The sequence below is a fragment of the Haematobia irritans genome, chromosome 4 (assembly GCF_050003625.1).
Source record: "Haematobia irritans isolate KBUSLIRL chromosome 4, ASM5000362v1, whole genome shotgun sequence".
Classification (NCBI taxonomy): domain Eukaryota; kingdom Metazoa; phylum Arthropoda; class Insecta; order Diptera; family Muscidae; genus Haematobia; species Haematobia irritans.
The window spans coordinates 207,188,114-207,206,844 of NC_134400.1; the positions used below are offsets into that span (position 1 = coordinate 207,188,114).

At 35.7% G+C, this 18,731-nt stretch overlaps 1 protein-coding gene and 1 long non-coding RNA gene across 2 annotated transcripts in view; one reads left to right on the forward strand and one right to left on the reverse strand.

The window, feature by feature from the left end:
* LOC142235132 (uncharacterized) overlaps positions 1-17,183 on the forward strand; it is a 36,202-nt gene extending 19,019 nt beyond the window's left edge. Inside the window, exon 2 of the long non-coding RNA XR_012721806.1 lies at positions 16,365-17,183. This is a non-coding gene — a long non-coding RNA (uncharacterized LOC142235132). The remainder of the gene's footprint in view (positions 1-16,364) is intronic.
* GluRIB (Glutamate receptor IB) overlaps positions 1-18,731 on the reverse strand; it is a 195,797-nt gene that overhangs the window by 116,656 nt on the left and 60,410 nt on the right. The gene's annotated exons all lie outside the window — the stretch shown is intronic.

Here is an 18,731-nt window from a genome sequence, read left to right on the forward strand (position 1 = left end):
ATAGGTTTTTGTGTTGTTTTGATTTGTTGTAACACTACTAAAATTTATTGTATTTCATTTAACTTGGGAATATATTTTGTCACGGTAGCATATAACAGGTTGGCTGATAAGTTCCCGGTCTGACACATAGATGGCGTCGCTAGTATTAAATGCATATTATTTTTATATAGTACCAACCTTCAAATGATTCGTGTCAAAATTTGACGTCTGTAAGTCAATTAGTTTGTGAGATAGACCGTTTTTTGTGAAGCAACTTTTGTTATTGTGAAAAAAAGGAATTTCGTATTTTGATAAAATACTGTTTTCTGAAGGGAAAAATACGGTGGAAGCAAAAACTTGGCTTGATAATGAGTTTCCGGACTCTGCCTCAGGGAAATCAACAATAATTGATTGGTATGCAAAATTCAAGCGTGGTGAAATGAGCACGGAGGACGGTGAACGCAGTGGACGCCCGAAAGAGGTGGTTACCGACGAAAACATCAAAAAAATCCACAAAATGATTTTTAATGGCCGTAAAATGAAGTTGATCGAGATAGCAGAGGCCTTAAAGATATCAAAGGAACGTGTTGGTCATATCATTCATCAATATTTGGATATGCGGAAGCTCTGTGCAAAATGGATGCCGCGCGAGCTCACACTTGACCAAAAACAACAACGTGTTGATGATTCTGAGCAGTGTTTGCAGCTGTTAACTCGTAATACACCCAAATTTTTCCGTCGGCTGAGTGGACAGCGACCGGTGAACCATCTCCGAAGCGTGGAAAGACGCAAAAGTCCGCTGGCAAAGTAATGACCTCTGTTTTCTGGGATGCGCATGGAATAATTTTAATCGATTATCTTGAGAAAGGAAAAACCATCAACAGTGACTATTATATGGCGTTATTGGAGCGTTTGAAGGTCTCGGCAAAACGGCCCCATATGAAGAAGAAAGAAGTGTTGTTCCACCAAGACAACGCATCGTGCCACAAGTCATTGAGAACAATGGCAACAATTCATGAATTGGGCTTCGAATTGCTTTCCCACCCATCGAATTCTCCAGATCTGGCCCCCAGTGACTTTTTCTTGTTCTCAGACCTCAAAAGGATGCTCGCAGGGAAAAAATTTGGCTGCAATGAAGAGGTGATCGCCGAAACTGAGGCCTATTTTGAGGCAAAACCGAAGGAGTACTACCAAAATGGTATCAAAAAATTGGAAGGTCGTTATAATCGTTGTATCGCTCTTGAAGGGAACTATGTTGAATAATAACAACGAATTTTGACAAAAAAATGTGTTATTCTTTGTTAGACCGGGGACTTATCAGTTATTGGATCTACCTGTTATTGGATCTACACATTTAGTGAATAAGAATTACCGGAATAACCTATTCAACATTTTTCAAAAGTTTTTAATTTCTTGCGCGATTCGGATAACCAAACTGAAACAGATTTCTAAGAGTTTGTCCGAGACTGGTTCATGAGGACCTGTCTATGGTGTGCTACTACTAAAATGCTCCAGGACGTGTCCTAAAGTGTAAATTTACCCCGTCAAGGACAAACATATGTTAAAGTGACCGGTCTCTTCCATACGTCTTGACCAGAACTGGGACTGGTCCATGCACACCAAAGACTAGTCCTGTACCGGTCCTGTGGTTGATCAATTTCCCGTAGGGATATTATAGCCCTGATCTGGACGATATTTTATTCCAATATTTTGGTGGAATAATAGGATTGATATTCTTGATCAGTGTGCTGTACTTGGGCGGAATTGCTTCAGATTTATATATAGCTCCCATATAAATATACGTATAAATGATAAGTAGTGCCATCTATTGAGGAATTATGGCAAAGCCGTTTATATTATGCAATTAATTTCGAAATTATTATACGATTTATATGAATCGAAGATGCCATTAGTTTCACTCCGATTATAACTCTCACTTATTGAATATAACTCTCACCTAGTGTCTTGAACTAGTTGTTTTTGTATATGGGAATCATTTCCATAATTGGTCCCTTTATCAGCTTTGCAGACTTCGTCGTTAGTGTGTCCGTACTACTGATGTACTCCAATGAAACCATTTGCATACTTTCTGCATTTTTGTATTGCACTACAACTGGCCAAAACGATAACATTCACCAATGTGGCACAAAAACTATCATTGGTGTTGGGGAACACAATGCACGTAACATATATTGCAAATTGTATCTCATAATTTAAAAGCTTACGTTGGTGTGGAATGTTTTTTTTTTTGGTAATTTTTAAATTGAAACTCAATTTTATTGCAATCGCAATGTAAATTAAAATTCGGAAATAAGAGACAGTCTCTGTATATAACTTCAAATAGGCTAATATAATATACGATATTTATCTCGTTAGGTTCTTGAAATTAATGCAAAGTGTTCTTTCATTAATCTGATACCTTATGGAACTGGCAAATATGAATGTACGTAAAATGTTGATACTTATTTAATCGGATTAATAGTCATAAAAGTGTCTCAAAACAATAGACGTTATTTTGAATAACATTGTTGTACAATTAGTTGTCATTAACAACGTATTTGTTCCATATGCATTTGTTTTGATAAGAACCCCTCAGAGATCCCATGTTCAAAGCATAACAGGTTGGCTGATAAGTCCCCGGTCTAACAAAGAAAAACAAATTTTTTTTGTCAAAATTCGTTTTTATTATTCAACATAGTTCCCTTCAAGAGCGATACAACGATTATAACGACCTACCAATTTGTTGATACCATTTTGGTAGTACTCCTTCGGTTTTGCTTCAAAATATGCCTCAGTTTCGGCGATCACCTATTCATTGGAGCCAAATTTTTCCCTGCGAACATCCTTTTGAGGTCTGAGAACTAGAAAAAGTCGCTGGGGCCAGGTCTGGAGAATACGGTGGGTGGGGAAGCAATTCGAAGCCCAATTCATGAATTTTTGCCATCGTATCAATGACTTGTGGCACGGTGCGTTGTCTTGGTGGAACAACACTTTTTTCTTCATCATATGGGGCCGTTTTGCAGCGATTTCGACCTTCAAACGCTTCCAATAACGCCATATAATAGTCACTGTTGGTGGTTTTTCCCTTCTCAAGATAATCGATAAAAATTATTCCATGCGCATCCCAAAAAACAGATGCCATTACTTTACCAGCGGACCTTTGAGTCTTTCCACGCTTCGGAGACGGTTCACCGGTCGCTGTCCACTCAGTCGACTGTCGATTGGATTCAGGAGTTTAGTGATGGAGCCATGTTTCATCCATTGTCACATATCGATGGAAAAACTTGGGTGTATTACGAGTTAACAGCTGCAAATACCGCTCAGAATCATAAACACGTTGTTATTTTTGGTCAAATGTGAGCTCGCGCGGCACCCAGTTTGCACAGAGCTTCCGCATATCCAAATATTGATGAATGATATGACCAACACGTTCCTTTGATATCTTTAAGGCCTCTGCTATCTCGATCAACTTCATTTTACGGCCATTCAAAATCATTTTGTGGATTTTTTTGATGTTTTCGTCGGTAGCCACCTCTTTCGGGTGTCCACTGCGTTCACCGTCCTCGGTGCTCATTTCACCACGCTTGAATTTTGCATACGAATCAATTATTGTTGATTTCCCTGGGGCAGAGTCCAGAAACTCATTATCAAGCCAAGTTTTTGCTTCCACCGTATTTTTTCCCTTCAGAAAACAGTATTTTATCAAAACAGGAAATTACTTTTTTTCCATATTTTTCACAATAACAAACGTTGCTTCACAAAAGACGCCCTATCTCACAAACTAATTGACTTACAGACGTCAAATTTTGACACGAATCATTTGAAGGTTGGTACTATATAAAAATAATATGCATTTAATACTAGCGACGCCATCTATGTGTCAGACCGGGGACTTATCGGCCAACCTGTTATGCTCTCAAGAACTCAGATTAGGAAATCGATATATAAAGGGTGATTTGTTAAGAGCTTGATAACTTTTTTTTAAAAAAAAAAACGCATAAAATTTGCAAAATCTCATCGGTTCTTTATTTGAAACGTTAGATTGGTCCATGACATTTACTTTTTGAAGATAATTTCATTTAAATGTTGACCGCGGCTGCGTCTTAGGTGGTCCATTCGGAAAGTCCAATTTTGGGCAACTTTTTCGAGCATTTCGGCCGGAATAGCCCGAATTTCTTCGGAAATGTTGTCTTCCAAAGCTGGAATAGTTGCTGGCTTATTTCTGTAGACTTTAGACTTGACGTAGCCCCACAAAAAATAGTCTAAAGGCGTCAAATCGCATGATCTTGGTGGCCAACTTACCGGTCCATTTCTTGAGATGAATTGTTCTCCGAAGTTTTCCCTCAAAATGGCCATAGAATCGCGAGCTGTGTGGCATGTAGCGCCATCTTGTTGAAACCACATGTCAACCAAGTTCAGTTCTTCCATTTTTGGCAACAAAAAGTTTGTTAGCATCGAACGATAGCGATCGCCATTCACCGTAACGTTGCGTCCAACAGCATCTTTGAAAAAATACGGTCCAATGATTCCACCAGCGTACAAACCACACCAAACAGTGCATTTTTCGGGATGCATGGGCAGTTCTTGAACGGCTTCTGGTTGCTCTTCACTCCAAATGCGGAAATTTTGCTTATTTACGTAGCCATTCAACCAGAAATGAGCCTCATCGCTGAACAAAATTTGTCGATAAAAAAGCGGATTTTCTGCCAACTTTTCTAGGGCCCATTCACTGAAAATTCGACGTTGTGGCAGATCGTAAGTCTATTCATGATGAAATGTCAAAGCATACTGAGCATCTTTCTCTTTGACACCATGTCTGAAATCCCACGTGATCTGTCAAATACTAATGCATGAAAATCCTAACCTCAAAAGAATCACCCTTTATATCACATTTAGCCTAACTCATTACACTGAAAAAATATAATCGTAGAGATTTAATGTCCCTAAAATATGAATGTAATTTTTGCGTAATAACCAAGCGGATTTCTGTGATACCAAAATGTTCAACTTGAGAAAAATTTTTGTCGAAGGGGATCAGTCTTTGGGTATGTTTACTTAAAATGAAATTCCATTGAAATCAGGACAATTTGGTCTGGTAATAAATGCCCACAAATTCTTCAATATCAATGAAATCATATTTAAATTGGATCATCTTTTGTATGTATGGGAGACCAAGTGGTCAAAACGTTATTTCAAAGACCTTTTTTAATTCGCTGGCCTTAAAGGATATCAAAGTTACGGCCATTTTCATGTAGTTCCGTTAGACTTAAACTCCCAGTTAACAGAAAGTAAAATGCAAAATAACTTCTCTCCGGTTAACTGCAACTGTAGCAATTAACTTCTTAACTGACATTTGGAATATATAATATCCCAGCAAAAAAAAAAAAATTGGAAGTTCTTCCAAAGGCACAACTTTAAAATCACTTCCTGAAGATGTACTCCCAATTATGTTCTTTATTTTAACTACACAGGAAGTTCTTTTCATTCAAATTTTTACACATGCTTTTTTCATATTTTTAATGGGTACACGCAGAGAAGGAATATGATCACCTCAACCATGTTTCAAGAGCAAAATGTTATTTTTGGATGGTGACCATGTAACATGTTTATGGCAAAAATATTATTTTCTCGCCAAAAATAATATGCTTGCCGAAATCAGACACATAATCTCCGAGAAAATAACATGGTTGCGACAAACATGTTACATGGTCACAATTCAAAAATAACATTTTGCTCTTGAAACATGGTTGAGGTGATCATATTCCTTCTCTGGGCGTAATTTTAACATTTTCTGTTTCAAATTGGTTAAAAACAGTTTAAGAATTCATAAAATGGTACAAATTATTAAAATTTTATCGAAATAAATGCTAAATCCAATTTGAAAAAATTGTGAATTTTTGAAAATATTTGATGTCAAACGTTTCAGACAAGCGTTAGAATCCATTAAAAATGATAAAAAATTATAAAAACTATTTATTTGACAAAATATCACTGAATTTTTTAATTCATCGCTTCTGCGTCAATTTTGAATCACTTGCGGATCCAAAAAGAACATTTTCATTACTTTTTTTGCGACGCTTTTTTAGCTGGGATATAGATGACAACTATGTACATAGTACGGTTTAAAAGTTCGTTAGCTAACGTAGCACTAACGATGCAACATGAAAATAGGGGTTCGAAGTTTAAATTGCGGTTAACACGTTTGTCAGGAACTTTGGTACTGCGTAATGAAGATAGACAGAAACACTAATAAATTAAAGTTTACGCCAAACTTAATTTTAACAGTAATGCTTCTTTGGATTTGCATCAATACCAAAATAATTTCAGTTAAGACCAAATTTGAGAGTTTCACACAACAAAACTCATCCCTCGTTCCAAAGATTTTGTCTTTACACTAAAGATTTTGGTAATGATTCTGAGTCAAAGAAGCGGAGAATCAAAGTAGGGATACTTTAAGACCCCCAATTCTCTTTTAAATTTGAGTTTTGCGTACTTATTTCTAGAAAACAAGTTTCAATTTATTTGTTTTTCAGATTTTTTCTTCATTTGCTATCAAAATCCTTCAAAAAGATGTGAACGACAACTTAAATTTCCAAATTCAGACTCGACTTCAATTACAAATTATGCTGTATTCAAAATAAAAACGTCTAGAAAATAAAGTACTGAAAACCAACTACTACCCAGCAAAATAAGCGTCGCCAAAAAAGTAATGAAAATGTTCTTTTTGGATCTGGAAGTGGTGCAAAATTGACGCAGAAGCGATGCATTTAACATGGGATTGTCATAGGACGGAAGTCCTCCATTTCAACAGCCGTTGCACTGAATTTGCATCACTTCTTTAGGTGTGATCCGAATTCAATGTTTTGGATGTAAATTAAAAAAATTCAGTGATATTTTGTCAACTAAATAATTTTTACAATTTTTCATAATTTTTAATGGATTCTAACGCTTCTCGGAAACGTTTGACCTTAAGTATTTTCAAAAATTCACAATTTTTTCAGATTGGATATAGCATTTTTTTTCGACAAAATTTAAATATTTTATACCATTTTATGAATTCTTACTCTGTTTTTAGCCTATTTGAAACAAAATAAGTTAAAATTATCCATTAAAAGTATGAAAAAACCAAGTTATAAAAAAATTAATTAAAATAACTTCCTTGGTAGTTAAAATAAAGAACATCATTGGGAGTGCATCTTCTCGAAGTGCTTTTAAAGTTATGCCTTTGGAAGAACTTCCAAATTTTTTTGCTGGGTATTTATACCCTGCGCCACACTGTGGAACAGGGTATTATAAGTTAGTGCATATGTTTGTAACACCCAGAAGGAGACGAGATAGACACATGGTGTCTTTGACTTGGGTCCCTGAGTCGATATAACCATGTCCGTCTGTCCGTGAACACATTTTTGTGATCAACGTCTAGGTCGCAATTTAAGTCCAGTCGCCTTCAAATTTGACATATGTTCCTAAATTGGGTCAGAATAGAACCCTATTGATTTTGGAAGAAATCGGTTCAGATTTAGATATAGCTCCCATATATATCATTCGCCCGATATGCACTTATATGGACCCAGAAGCCACAGTTTTATCCCGATTAGCTTGAAATTTTGCATTTTCCTTGTAAAATCGCCACTGCTTAATCGAAAAGTTGTAAAAATGACTCTAATACATATATATCGAGCGATAAATCATAAATAAACTTTTGCGAAGTTTCCATAAAATTGCTTCAGATTTAAATGTTTCCCATATTTTTTTACTAAAATTGTGTTCCACCCTAGTACATTAGCCAACTTAAATTTTTTGTCTATAGACTTTGTAAAAGTCTATCAAATTCTGTCCAAATCGAGTGATATTTAAATATATGTATCTGGGACAAACCTTTATATATAGCCCCCAACACATTTGACGGATGTGATATGGTATCGAAAATTTAGATCTACAAAGTGGTGCAGGGTATAATATAGTCGGCCCCGCCCGACTATAGACTTTCCTTACTTGTTTTGAACTCAATTTGAGAGGCGATTTCGTTAATTTTGAAGAATTTTCAGAAATATTAGAAAGACATGTTTTGCTATCACTCAAGAAAGTTATAAGGACAAAATGACGTTAATATTATGCAAATTGTATGTTCTAAAATTAAGGTTGCACAATTATTCATATTAGGTGAAATATTTCTCTTAAAGGGTGATACGGTCAAAATTTGGTCAAGGGAAAACGCGTGTAAATCGGTGAAATCGTTTATTTCAAAAATCAAATTAAATTTCTTTTTCAAGTTCAATTAGTATAAAATTCAGGAAAAATATTCAGTTAGGCTTTCGCTTTTCCAAATCCGAATTGCCGGGCCTCACGCTTGACACGAGCCATCAGATTTTGTACAGCCACCTTGTCCACCTTCTTCGCCGCAGAAAGCCAGTTTGCCTTGAACTGCTGCTCGTCCTTAGCAGTTTTTTGGTCTTCTTTAGGTTCCGCTTGACAATAGCCCAGTATTTCTCAATTGGGCGGAGCTCTGGCGTGTTGGGAGGGTTCTTGTCCTTGGGAACCATCTGCACGTTGTTGGCGGCGTACCACTCCATGACCTTTTTACCGTAATGGCAAGATGCCAAATCCGGCCAAAACAGTACGGAACAACCGTGTTTCTTCAGGAAAGGCAGCAGACGTTTATTCAAACACTCTTTTACGTAAATTTCTTGGTTGACAGTCCCGGAAGCTATGAAAATGCTGCTTTTCAAGCCACAAGTACAGATGGCTTGCCAAACCAGATATTTCTTTGCGAACTTTGACAGTTTTATGTGCTTGAAAATATCTGCTACCTTTCCCCTTCCTTTTGCCGTATAAAACTCATGTCCCGGAAGCTGCTTGTAGTCGGCTATGACGTAGGTTTCGTCGTCCATTACCTCGCAGTCAAACTTCATCAGCATCGTCGTGTACAGCCTCCGGGATCGTGCTTTGGTCGTTGTATTTTGTTTATCATCGCGATTTGGAGTCACTACCTTCTTGTAAGTCGATAGTCCGGCTCGTTTTTTGGCTCGATGCACGGTTGTAGACGATACACCCAGCTTATTTGCGGCATCTCGGAGAGAGAGGTTAGGGTTTCGCTTGAAACTACCGGCAACTCTCTTTGTCGTCTCAGCGGCTTCCGGTTTTCGATTTCCCCCCGATCCAGGCTTCCTGGCTGTCGACAAACGTTCCCCAAACACTTTAATTACATTTGTAACGGTTGATTTGGCAACTTTTAGCGATTTTGCCAGCTTTGCATGCGAGTAGCTCGGATTTTCGCGATGCGCAAGCAAAATTTTGATACGCTGCTCTTCTTGCTTGGACGGCATTTTGACAACTGAAGAGTGAATTCCAAAATCAAAATAGGAGCAACATTCTACACACACACACCTTCAAAATGAGGGGTGTTCAGGTTTTATAAATGCAAAATTGAAAGAAATACGTCATGTTTATATTGACCAAATTTTGACCGTATCACCCTTTAGTGTCAGTCGGTTTATATGAAAACTTTATCAAAATCTGGAGAGATATAGTTTATCTTCTAAGTTTACCTGCTGGCAATCAAAAACAAATCTGTGGCAAATTTCAGGACGATGGAAAAAAATTTCAGTATATCTTAAATATTCTTCATTGGGCTTCCATGAATCCAGAGCAATTCAAGATCTAAAAAAATATAGTTCGGTAGCTATGGAGGACATACTCGTAGGGCAACTACTTTTGTAATTTGGTTAAGTGTACATGGAAAATGATTTGTTACTGTAAGCGTGATATTTTACACCAATATTATTGACACTCATCCATCTTTTTTAGGAAATAACAAGAAAATCATTATATCAAAATATGAAATAGTTCTTTAAACATCGTAATAACAACTATTAATGCAAAAGTCTTTCTTTGAAGAAAAAAAGAGATTTTCTGATTAGCATAAATACTATTCCATTGAGTAGCTACTCAGCCAAGACCACATGAGCTAGTTCTTATTTATGTAGGATTTAGAGTAATTAAGGTTGTTTGTTTTATTTATTGATAATACCTACTGTCCATTGCAAATTTCAAAAACCTTTTATGACATAGACAAAGATTTTAAATTTACAGACAAGGCTTGAAATGAAGTAGCATACTGTTTTCTTATAAACAAACATTTAAGAATATTTTAAATACTCAAATGTTTTAAAAATATTCATCAGCCATCTGAAAACTACAATAGAAACTATCTGCTTTAGTATGCAAATTCATGTTATACGATAATTACCATTTTTCATCTATATATTGAGTTACCATGCAATTTAATTTTTTCCCTCTCTACAATGAAGAAAATTGAATTTTCAAGTGAATTCATTGTCTATTCTCTCTTGTTTATGTGTTGTTGAAATTTCTTATTGTCTCTTTTGTTTTGTATTGCTCTAAATTGACCTATTTTTGGCCATTGAAAAACAAAAAAGAGCTTAACAAAAGCTGTGGTTATTTCCTGAAGGATGCATGAAGTACGAATAACTGAATGATTTTCAAAAACAAAAGCATTACTCCTTATATTCTTGTCTTAAGTTCACTCTAACAATATCTTGTGATTATAGTGATTGGCATAAATTTTCAATAACCATTATAGTTCACATTATAAACGCTTTAACATTTTGACTATTTACACGCAAAAGTTTGTTGTATCGCTAAACCCCAAAGGAGAGTAGGTTCTATACTCTAAGGCCTTAAAGATGACCAAATTAATTAAATATCCATAGGAAATTGTGGTTAATTGTTCTTTAAAAAACGTGGTTTTTTATCAAATAGATGAGAATACATAAATTTGGAAGACTTATAACAACGTATGTGTAATTTTCAAAACCGAATAACAGAAGATTGTAAGATTTTAGAGAAGAAAAAAAACAAGGAAAGTCTAAAGCCGGGCAGGGCCGACTATATTATATCCGTCACCACTTTGTAGATCTAAATTTTCAATACCATATCACATCCGTCAAATGTGTTGGGGGCTATATATAAAGGTTTGTCCCAAATACATACATTTAAATATCACTCGATCTAGACAGAATTTGATAGACTTCTACAAAATCTATAGACTCAAAATTTAAGTCGGCTAATGCACTAGGGTGGAACACAATGTTAGTAAAAAACAAGTAAGTAAAGTCTAAAGTCGGGCGGAGCCGACTATATTATACCCTTCACCACTATGTCCACAAACATTTGTGTTACCATCTCAACTACTTCAAATTTGCTGGGAGCTATATAAAGGTTTGCATTTCCAGATACAAATACTTATAATGGAGACAATTTTTTCTACTTCTACAAAATCTCTAAAATTAAAATTGAAATCGGCTAACGCCCTGGTATGAAACACAATGTTAGTAAAAAATATGGGAAATATGAAGCGAGAGAAATTTTAATGCAATTGTACAAAGGAGCATTTATGATTTATCAGGTGATACATATGTATTCGAGATATAGGACAATTTTAGTAATATTTACAATTTTTGCTACTTATCAGTGGCGATTTTACAAGGATATTGGTTAGTTCTCGCCAAGATATGTGGTCATGTGTGGGTTGTGATATATTATTTGGTCAAGTCGGCCGACTTGGAGCCTAATTTAAAACTCAGCCGTTCTGTGGAAATTCTGGCATTACAGTGTGTGACTAAGATATGGGGTAATCATCACAGAATTTTGTGTAAAGTGTGGGAATTTGGCCATATTTGTATAAACCAGAAGAACGAATATATGGGGGCTTTATCTAAAACTGAACCAAATTAGAACAAACTTGACACACTTAAATATCATACTAAATATATTCTCTGTGTAAACTATCCAGTCAATTGCAGGAAAATCCCATTGAAAATGGGTCTAAAATATGAAAAAGTCTACCATATTTCCCCAACTCTGGTGTACGTATATATGGGAGCTATATATAATCTGAACCGATTTTGACTAAATTTGTACTGCATAGTTAGAATAATAATTCTGCAATCTCTGCTAAATTTCACGTAAATGGGAGTATAACTTTAGCCCCCGTGGTCATATGAGTGTAAATCGGGCGAAAGATATATATGGGAGCTATATCTAAATCTGAAATGATTTCAACCAAATTTGGTACACTTACCGATACTGTTAAACGCACTCCTTGTGCAAAATTTGAACTAAATCACGGCAAAACGCTGGCTTTTGAGGCCATATAAGTGCAAATCGGGCGAAAGATATATATGGGAGCTATATCTAAATGTGAACCGATTTCAACCAAATTTGGTACATTTACCAATACTATTAAACATACTGCTGGTGCAAAATTTGAAGCAAGTCAAGGCAAAAATCTGGCTTTTGAGGCCATATAAGTGCAAATCGGACGAAAGATATATATGGGAGCTATATCTAAATCTGAACCGATTTCAACCAAATTTAGTACACTTACCGGTACTGCTAAACGTACTCCTTGTGTAAAATTTGAACCACTTCACGGCAAAACTCTAGCTTTTGAGGCCATATAAATTCAAATCGGACGAAAGATATATATTGGAGCTATATCTAAATTTGAACCTATTTCAACCAAATTTGGTACATTTACCAATACTATTAAACATACTGCTGGTGCAAAATTTGAAGCAAGTCAAGGCAAAACTCTGGCTTTTGAGGCCATATAAGTGCAAATCGGACGAAAGATATATATGGGAGCTATATCTAAATCTGAACCGATTTCAACCAAATTTAGTACACTTACCGGTACTGTTAAACGTACTCCTTGTGCAAAATTTGAACCAATTCACGGCAAAACTCTAGCTTTTGAGGCCATATAAGTTCAAATCGGACGAAAGATATATATGGGAGCTATATCTAAATTTGAACCGATTTCAACCAAATTTGGTACACTTACCCATACTATTAAACGTACTCCTTGGGCAAATTTGAAGCAAGTCAAGGCAAATCTCTGGCTTTTGAGGCCATATAAGTGCAAATCGGACGAAAGATATATATGGGAGCTATATCTAAATCTGAACCGATTTCAATCAAATTTACCAAGCATTGGTAGAATGTCAATTCAACTCTCTGTGCAAAATTTCACGAAAATCGGTAGTAAACTTTGGCCTCTGTGGTCATATGAGTCTAAATCAGACGAGAGATATATATGGAAGCTATATTTAAATCTGAACCGATTTGGATAATATGTTGCAAGTTTTTCGAGACTCATAAAATATTTGGATGTACGGAATTTGAAGAACATCGGTTGATAAACACGCCAATTACCACCAGATCGGAGATAATTATATATGACAGCTATATCTAAATCTGAACCGATTTTTTCCAAAATCAATAGCGATCGTCTTTGTTCCCCAAAACGACCCTGTGCCAAATTTGAGGACGATCGGACTTAAACTGCGACCTGTACTTTGCGCACAAAAATACATGAACAGATAGACAGACGGACATCGCTAAATCGACTCAGAATTTAATTCTAAGACGATCGGTATACTAAACGATGGGTCTCAGACTTTTCCTTCTTGGCGTTACATACAAATGCACAAACTTATTATACCCTGTACCACAGTAGTGGTGAAGGGTATAAATATGGGAAACATTTAAATCTGAAGGAATTTTAAGGAAACTTCGCAAAATTTTATTTATGATTTATCGCTCGATATATATGTATTAGAGTCATTTTTACAACTTTTCGACTAAGCAGTGGCGATTTTACAAGGAAAATGTTGGTATTTTGACCATTTTATGTCGAAATCAGAAAAACATATATATGGGAGCTATATCTAAAGCTGAACAGATTTCAACCAAATTTGGCACGCATAGCTACAATGCTAATTCTACTCTCTGTGCAAAATTTCAACTAAATCGGAGTTAAAAATTTGCCTCTGTGGTCATATGAGTGTAAATCGGGCGAAAGCTATATATGGAAGATATATCTCAATCTGAACCGATTTCAACCAAATTTGGCACGCATAGCAACAATGCTAAGTCTACTCCCTGTGCAAAATTTCAACTAAATCGGAGTTAAAATTTGGCCTCTGTGGTCATATGAGTGTAAATCGGGCGAAAGCTATATATGGGAGCTATATCTAAATCTGAACCGATTTCAATAAAATTTAGCACACTTGACTATAGTACTAATTGTTCTTCTTGTGCAAAATTTTAAGCAAATTAGGGCAAAACTCTGGCTTCTGGGGCCATACAAGTCCATATCGGGCGAAATATATATATGGGAGCTATATCTAAATCTGAACCGATTTCAATAAAATTTGGCACACTTAACTATATAACAAATTCTTCTTCTTGAGTAAAATTTTAAGCAAATCAAGGTAAAACTCTGGCTTCTGGGGCCATATAAGTCCATATCGGGCGAAATATATATGGGAGCTATATCTAAATCTGAACCGATTTCTTCCAAAATCAATAGGGTTCTATTCTGAGCCAAACACATACTTGTGCCAAATTTGAAGTCGATTGGACTAAAACTGCGACCTAGACTTTGATTACAAAAATGTATTCACGGACAGACGGACATGGCTATATCGACTCAGGAGCCCACCCTGAGCATTTTTGCCACAGACACCATGTATCTATCTCGTCTGCTTCTGGGTGTTGCAAACATATGCACTAACTTATAATATCCTGTTCCACAGTGTGGCGCAGGGTATAAAAAAAAAAACAAGTAAATACCCAGAAAAAAAGCGTCACCAAAAAATAGTGAAAATGTCATTTTTGGATCCGGAAGTGGTGCAAAATTGGCGCAGAAGCAACGAATTTAACATGGGCTTGTCATAGGATAGATGTGCACCGTTTTAACAACCGTTATACTGAATTTCCATCACTTCTTAAGGTGTGATGCGAAATCAGTGTTTTTGATGTGAATTAACAAATTTTGTGATATTTTATAATAAATAATTTTTAGTTTTTTTTTTATAAATTTTAATGCATTCTTACGCTTGTTTGGAACCTTTGACATCAAATATTTTCAAAAATTCGCAATTTTTCTAGAATGGATTTGGTTTTTTTTTTTTTAAATTAACTCTTAATCTATTTTTAACCTATTTGAAACAAAAAATTTTAAATTTTCTATTAATTTTTTAAATTGACTCAAATGAACTTCCTGTTCAACTAAAATAAAGAACTTCTATGGGAGGACATTTTTGGAAGTGCTTTTAAAGGTGCCTTTAGAAGAATTTCCTGATTTCAGCTACCAATGGCAAGGTATATTTAACATTCTCAACATTGTCTTCTAAATTGAATGTTAGTCCATATGGAGACTATGTTAGATAAAAAATCATAAATTTCCTAGTGCAAATTTCAACGGGCGGACCTATTACAGAAATGGCAACGGTACTCCAATTTGTCGTAATTTTTAAATTGTCATAATTTATTGATCTCTATATTCGTTTTATGTTAACATCTTATTGGATCTAAACATTTAGTAAAATTGAATTATCAGAATAACCTATTGTTTGACATATTTCAAAAGCTTTTCATTTTGGAGTGATTCGGATGTCCAGGACGTGTTCTAAAGTATAAATGTACCCGGTCCCTGCCCTACGTTTTGACCAAAACTGGGACTGGTCCATATACACCAGGGACAAGTCCTGTATCGGTCCAGTGGTTGATCCCGTTTGCCGTAGGGTAATTATGAAACGATATGAACCGGTTTTAGCATGGTAATTAAAATGCCAAATGTCAACCGTATCGGATGTAATTTGCTCTTACAAAAGGTTTTGGAGGTCAAATCAGTGTTCGGATGAAATTTACTCATTCAAGATGTTTCGGAGGTGAAATTTGGAAATCAATTTAAATGGGGGTATATACGGACCAATTTTTGCTTGGTTTTTGGAGAGTATATGCTATCATCACGTACCAAATTTGAACCGGATTGGATGAAATTTGTTCGTCTAAGGTTATCTGCAGCACACATCTGAGGGTTGGCTTATATGGGGGCTATACCTAACAGTCGTCCGATGTGGCCAATTTGTAAAACCACCCGGCCTACATCAATAACAACTGCTTGAACCAAGTTTAAAGTCGGAAATTAGCGTGATTTATACAAGACGGACGGACACAGCTATATAGACTCAGAAATTCACCATAACCCAGAATGTATATACTTTATGCGGTCCGAGAACAATATTTCGGCAAAGTTAGTATACCCCTATCCTATGGTGTAAAAAGAGGTTCAAATATCCTTGATATAACCTTCAAATTTTATTTCATAAAATCGATAATTTTCGAAAGTAAGATTCTTTCTTGCTTTTGAAAATCTTTTTGCGAATAGCCTTTCAAAGGCCATACATAAGGCACGGTCAATGAATAGCGTTACTAAATTCATTTTAATTTTTTGTAGACTATCTTGCCTATACTTCTTTTCTCCAAGCATTATTTTTGTTCTTTATTTTCAGAATGTTCAATTATTCGGCATAAAAAAAATCGTTTCCATGATCCGTAAGATGCCCTATATTTCAGATTTCTCATTTATCTCACAAACAGACGTAAGAGCAAAAAAGTCATCGATTGACTCATAAACCATAAGGATTTGGTGAAAGACGGGTGGAGAGCAACATCATTACATCAACAAAGAAAACTGATTGCCCCAAATGTTGCCCTCTTCAAGCGTATATAGAGGCAGATATGGATATTGATTGCCATCCCTCTTAAAATGTCTATAATATTAATAACAATAGCAGAGTTATGGAAAATTCACGCCTAACTTTTCTCATTACATTGAGACACAGTTGCCTTGGTAATTTCGGCTGAATTACACCATCCTCCACAGAAGTCTAAGGGCAATATCCTTGTTTATAAAAATACACTCATTCATCCACTCCAAAGACTCGTTATCTAAACTCTTAGAAAGGAAAAAATGTTCTTTGGATTCGGATAATATTTATTGATTGCTTTGTTTGGGTGTTCCGGGAAAATAATGGAGATGACTAAAACGATGCTTTTCTACTTACAATGGCGTCAGACTATGACTATGACAATGATTATGATAATTTATGTTATTCTTTCCAATTTTGACAATTCATGTATTTATATTGGCTCTTGCTTGTTTTAAGGTGGGGTAGTCAACAAATTCGATGAGAGTGAGCTTGGATTTATGTTAGAATATTTATTTACATTTATTGTTTTGAGAATTACCTGAAGATATTTAATAGAGCTTTGAAATGGAAATTGTATAATAAACAAACAAAGGAAGTCAAAAATCGACTATACTCGTATTATACCTTGAACCTTTCTGTATATCTATATTTTCGATACCATCTCAAATCCTTGAACTTTGTTGGGATCTATATGAAGTGAAATAAGAACATACAGGGGGAAATATGTATATCACACCTACATCTTAATCTGCATAGATTTCTGAAAAATGGGGGTACATATAGCACATATGCATTCATATCGAGACCTCGGCCTTGCCCGATTTTAGGAGAATGGAACTTAAATTCTTTGCTTGAGAAGTGCTTGTACATATGCCATATATGCATTCGAGCAAAGGATGTATACGGAAGTTATAGCTAAATCTAAACGAGAAAGAGGCTTTTGAAGCAATCAGGGAGGGGGGAACCCCCGTCTTGCCCGACTTTGTGAGAATTGAACTTAAATTCTTTGCTTGAAATTTTAATGGAAGGTTGAAGGTGGCGTTTTGACAAAGATCTAAACTTTATTTTTCTATATTTGGTACTTTTGCACGACTTTTTTTAAGTATAGTGAAAAAACTAAATTCTTATTTTTTATATTTGGACAAAGAAAAGGCCCGACTTTCTAAGAAATGGACTTAAGTTATCCAATTTGCTTAAAATTTTCGTTGGAGGTTCGGGGTGGAGTCTAGACAAAGATCCTCTACTTTATTTTTCGACTTTTTTCTAAAGTAAAGAGAAGAACTAAAATTTTCCGATTTACTTGAAATTTGCATAGGACGGGGGTTATGAAATTAATATGGTGTATCTCACTTTTTTGGTATTAGGCAGGGAAGTGGGGCTTCCCCATGCTCGTCATTTTTAAGGTTGAAAAAAGTTGCCCTTTTTGTACGCAAGAATCTCCTACTTCAGTTTTCGATATTTGATCGGGGAAGGGATATTGAGAAGTCTAAGGAATGTGGGGGAGGTTATGAACTTGATATAGGGTACATTATTTTTCGATGTATGGTCAAGGAGGGACACCCTTCTTTGCCCAATTTTTATACCCTGCGCCACACTGTGGAACAGGGTATTATAAGTTAGTGCATATGTTTGCATCACCCAGAAGGAGACGAGATAGACACATGGTGTCTTTTGCAAAAATGCTCAGGGTGGGCTCTTGAGTCGATATAGCCATGTCAAGTCTAGGTCGCAGTTTTAGTCCAATCGACTTCAAATTTGGCACAAGTATGTGTTTGGCTCAGAATAGATCCCTATTGATTTTGGAAGAAATCGGTTCAGATTTAGATATAGCTCCCATAAATATATAAATTTCGCCCGATATGGACTAATACGGTCCCAGAAACCGGAGTTTTACCCCAATTTGGTTGAAATTTTGCACTAGGAGTAAAATTAGTAGTGTAGTCAAGTGTGCCCTAATTTGCTTAAAATTTTGCACAAGAAGAACAATTAGTACTATAGTCAAGTGTGCCAAATTTTATTGAAATCGGTTCAGATTTAGATATAGCTCCCATATATATCTTTCGCCCGATATGGACTAATACGGTCCCAGAAGCCAGATTTTTACCCTAATTTGGTTGAAATTTTGCACTAGGAGTAAAATTAGTAGTGTAGTCAAGTGTGCCAAAT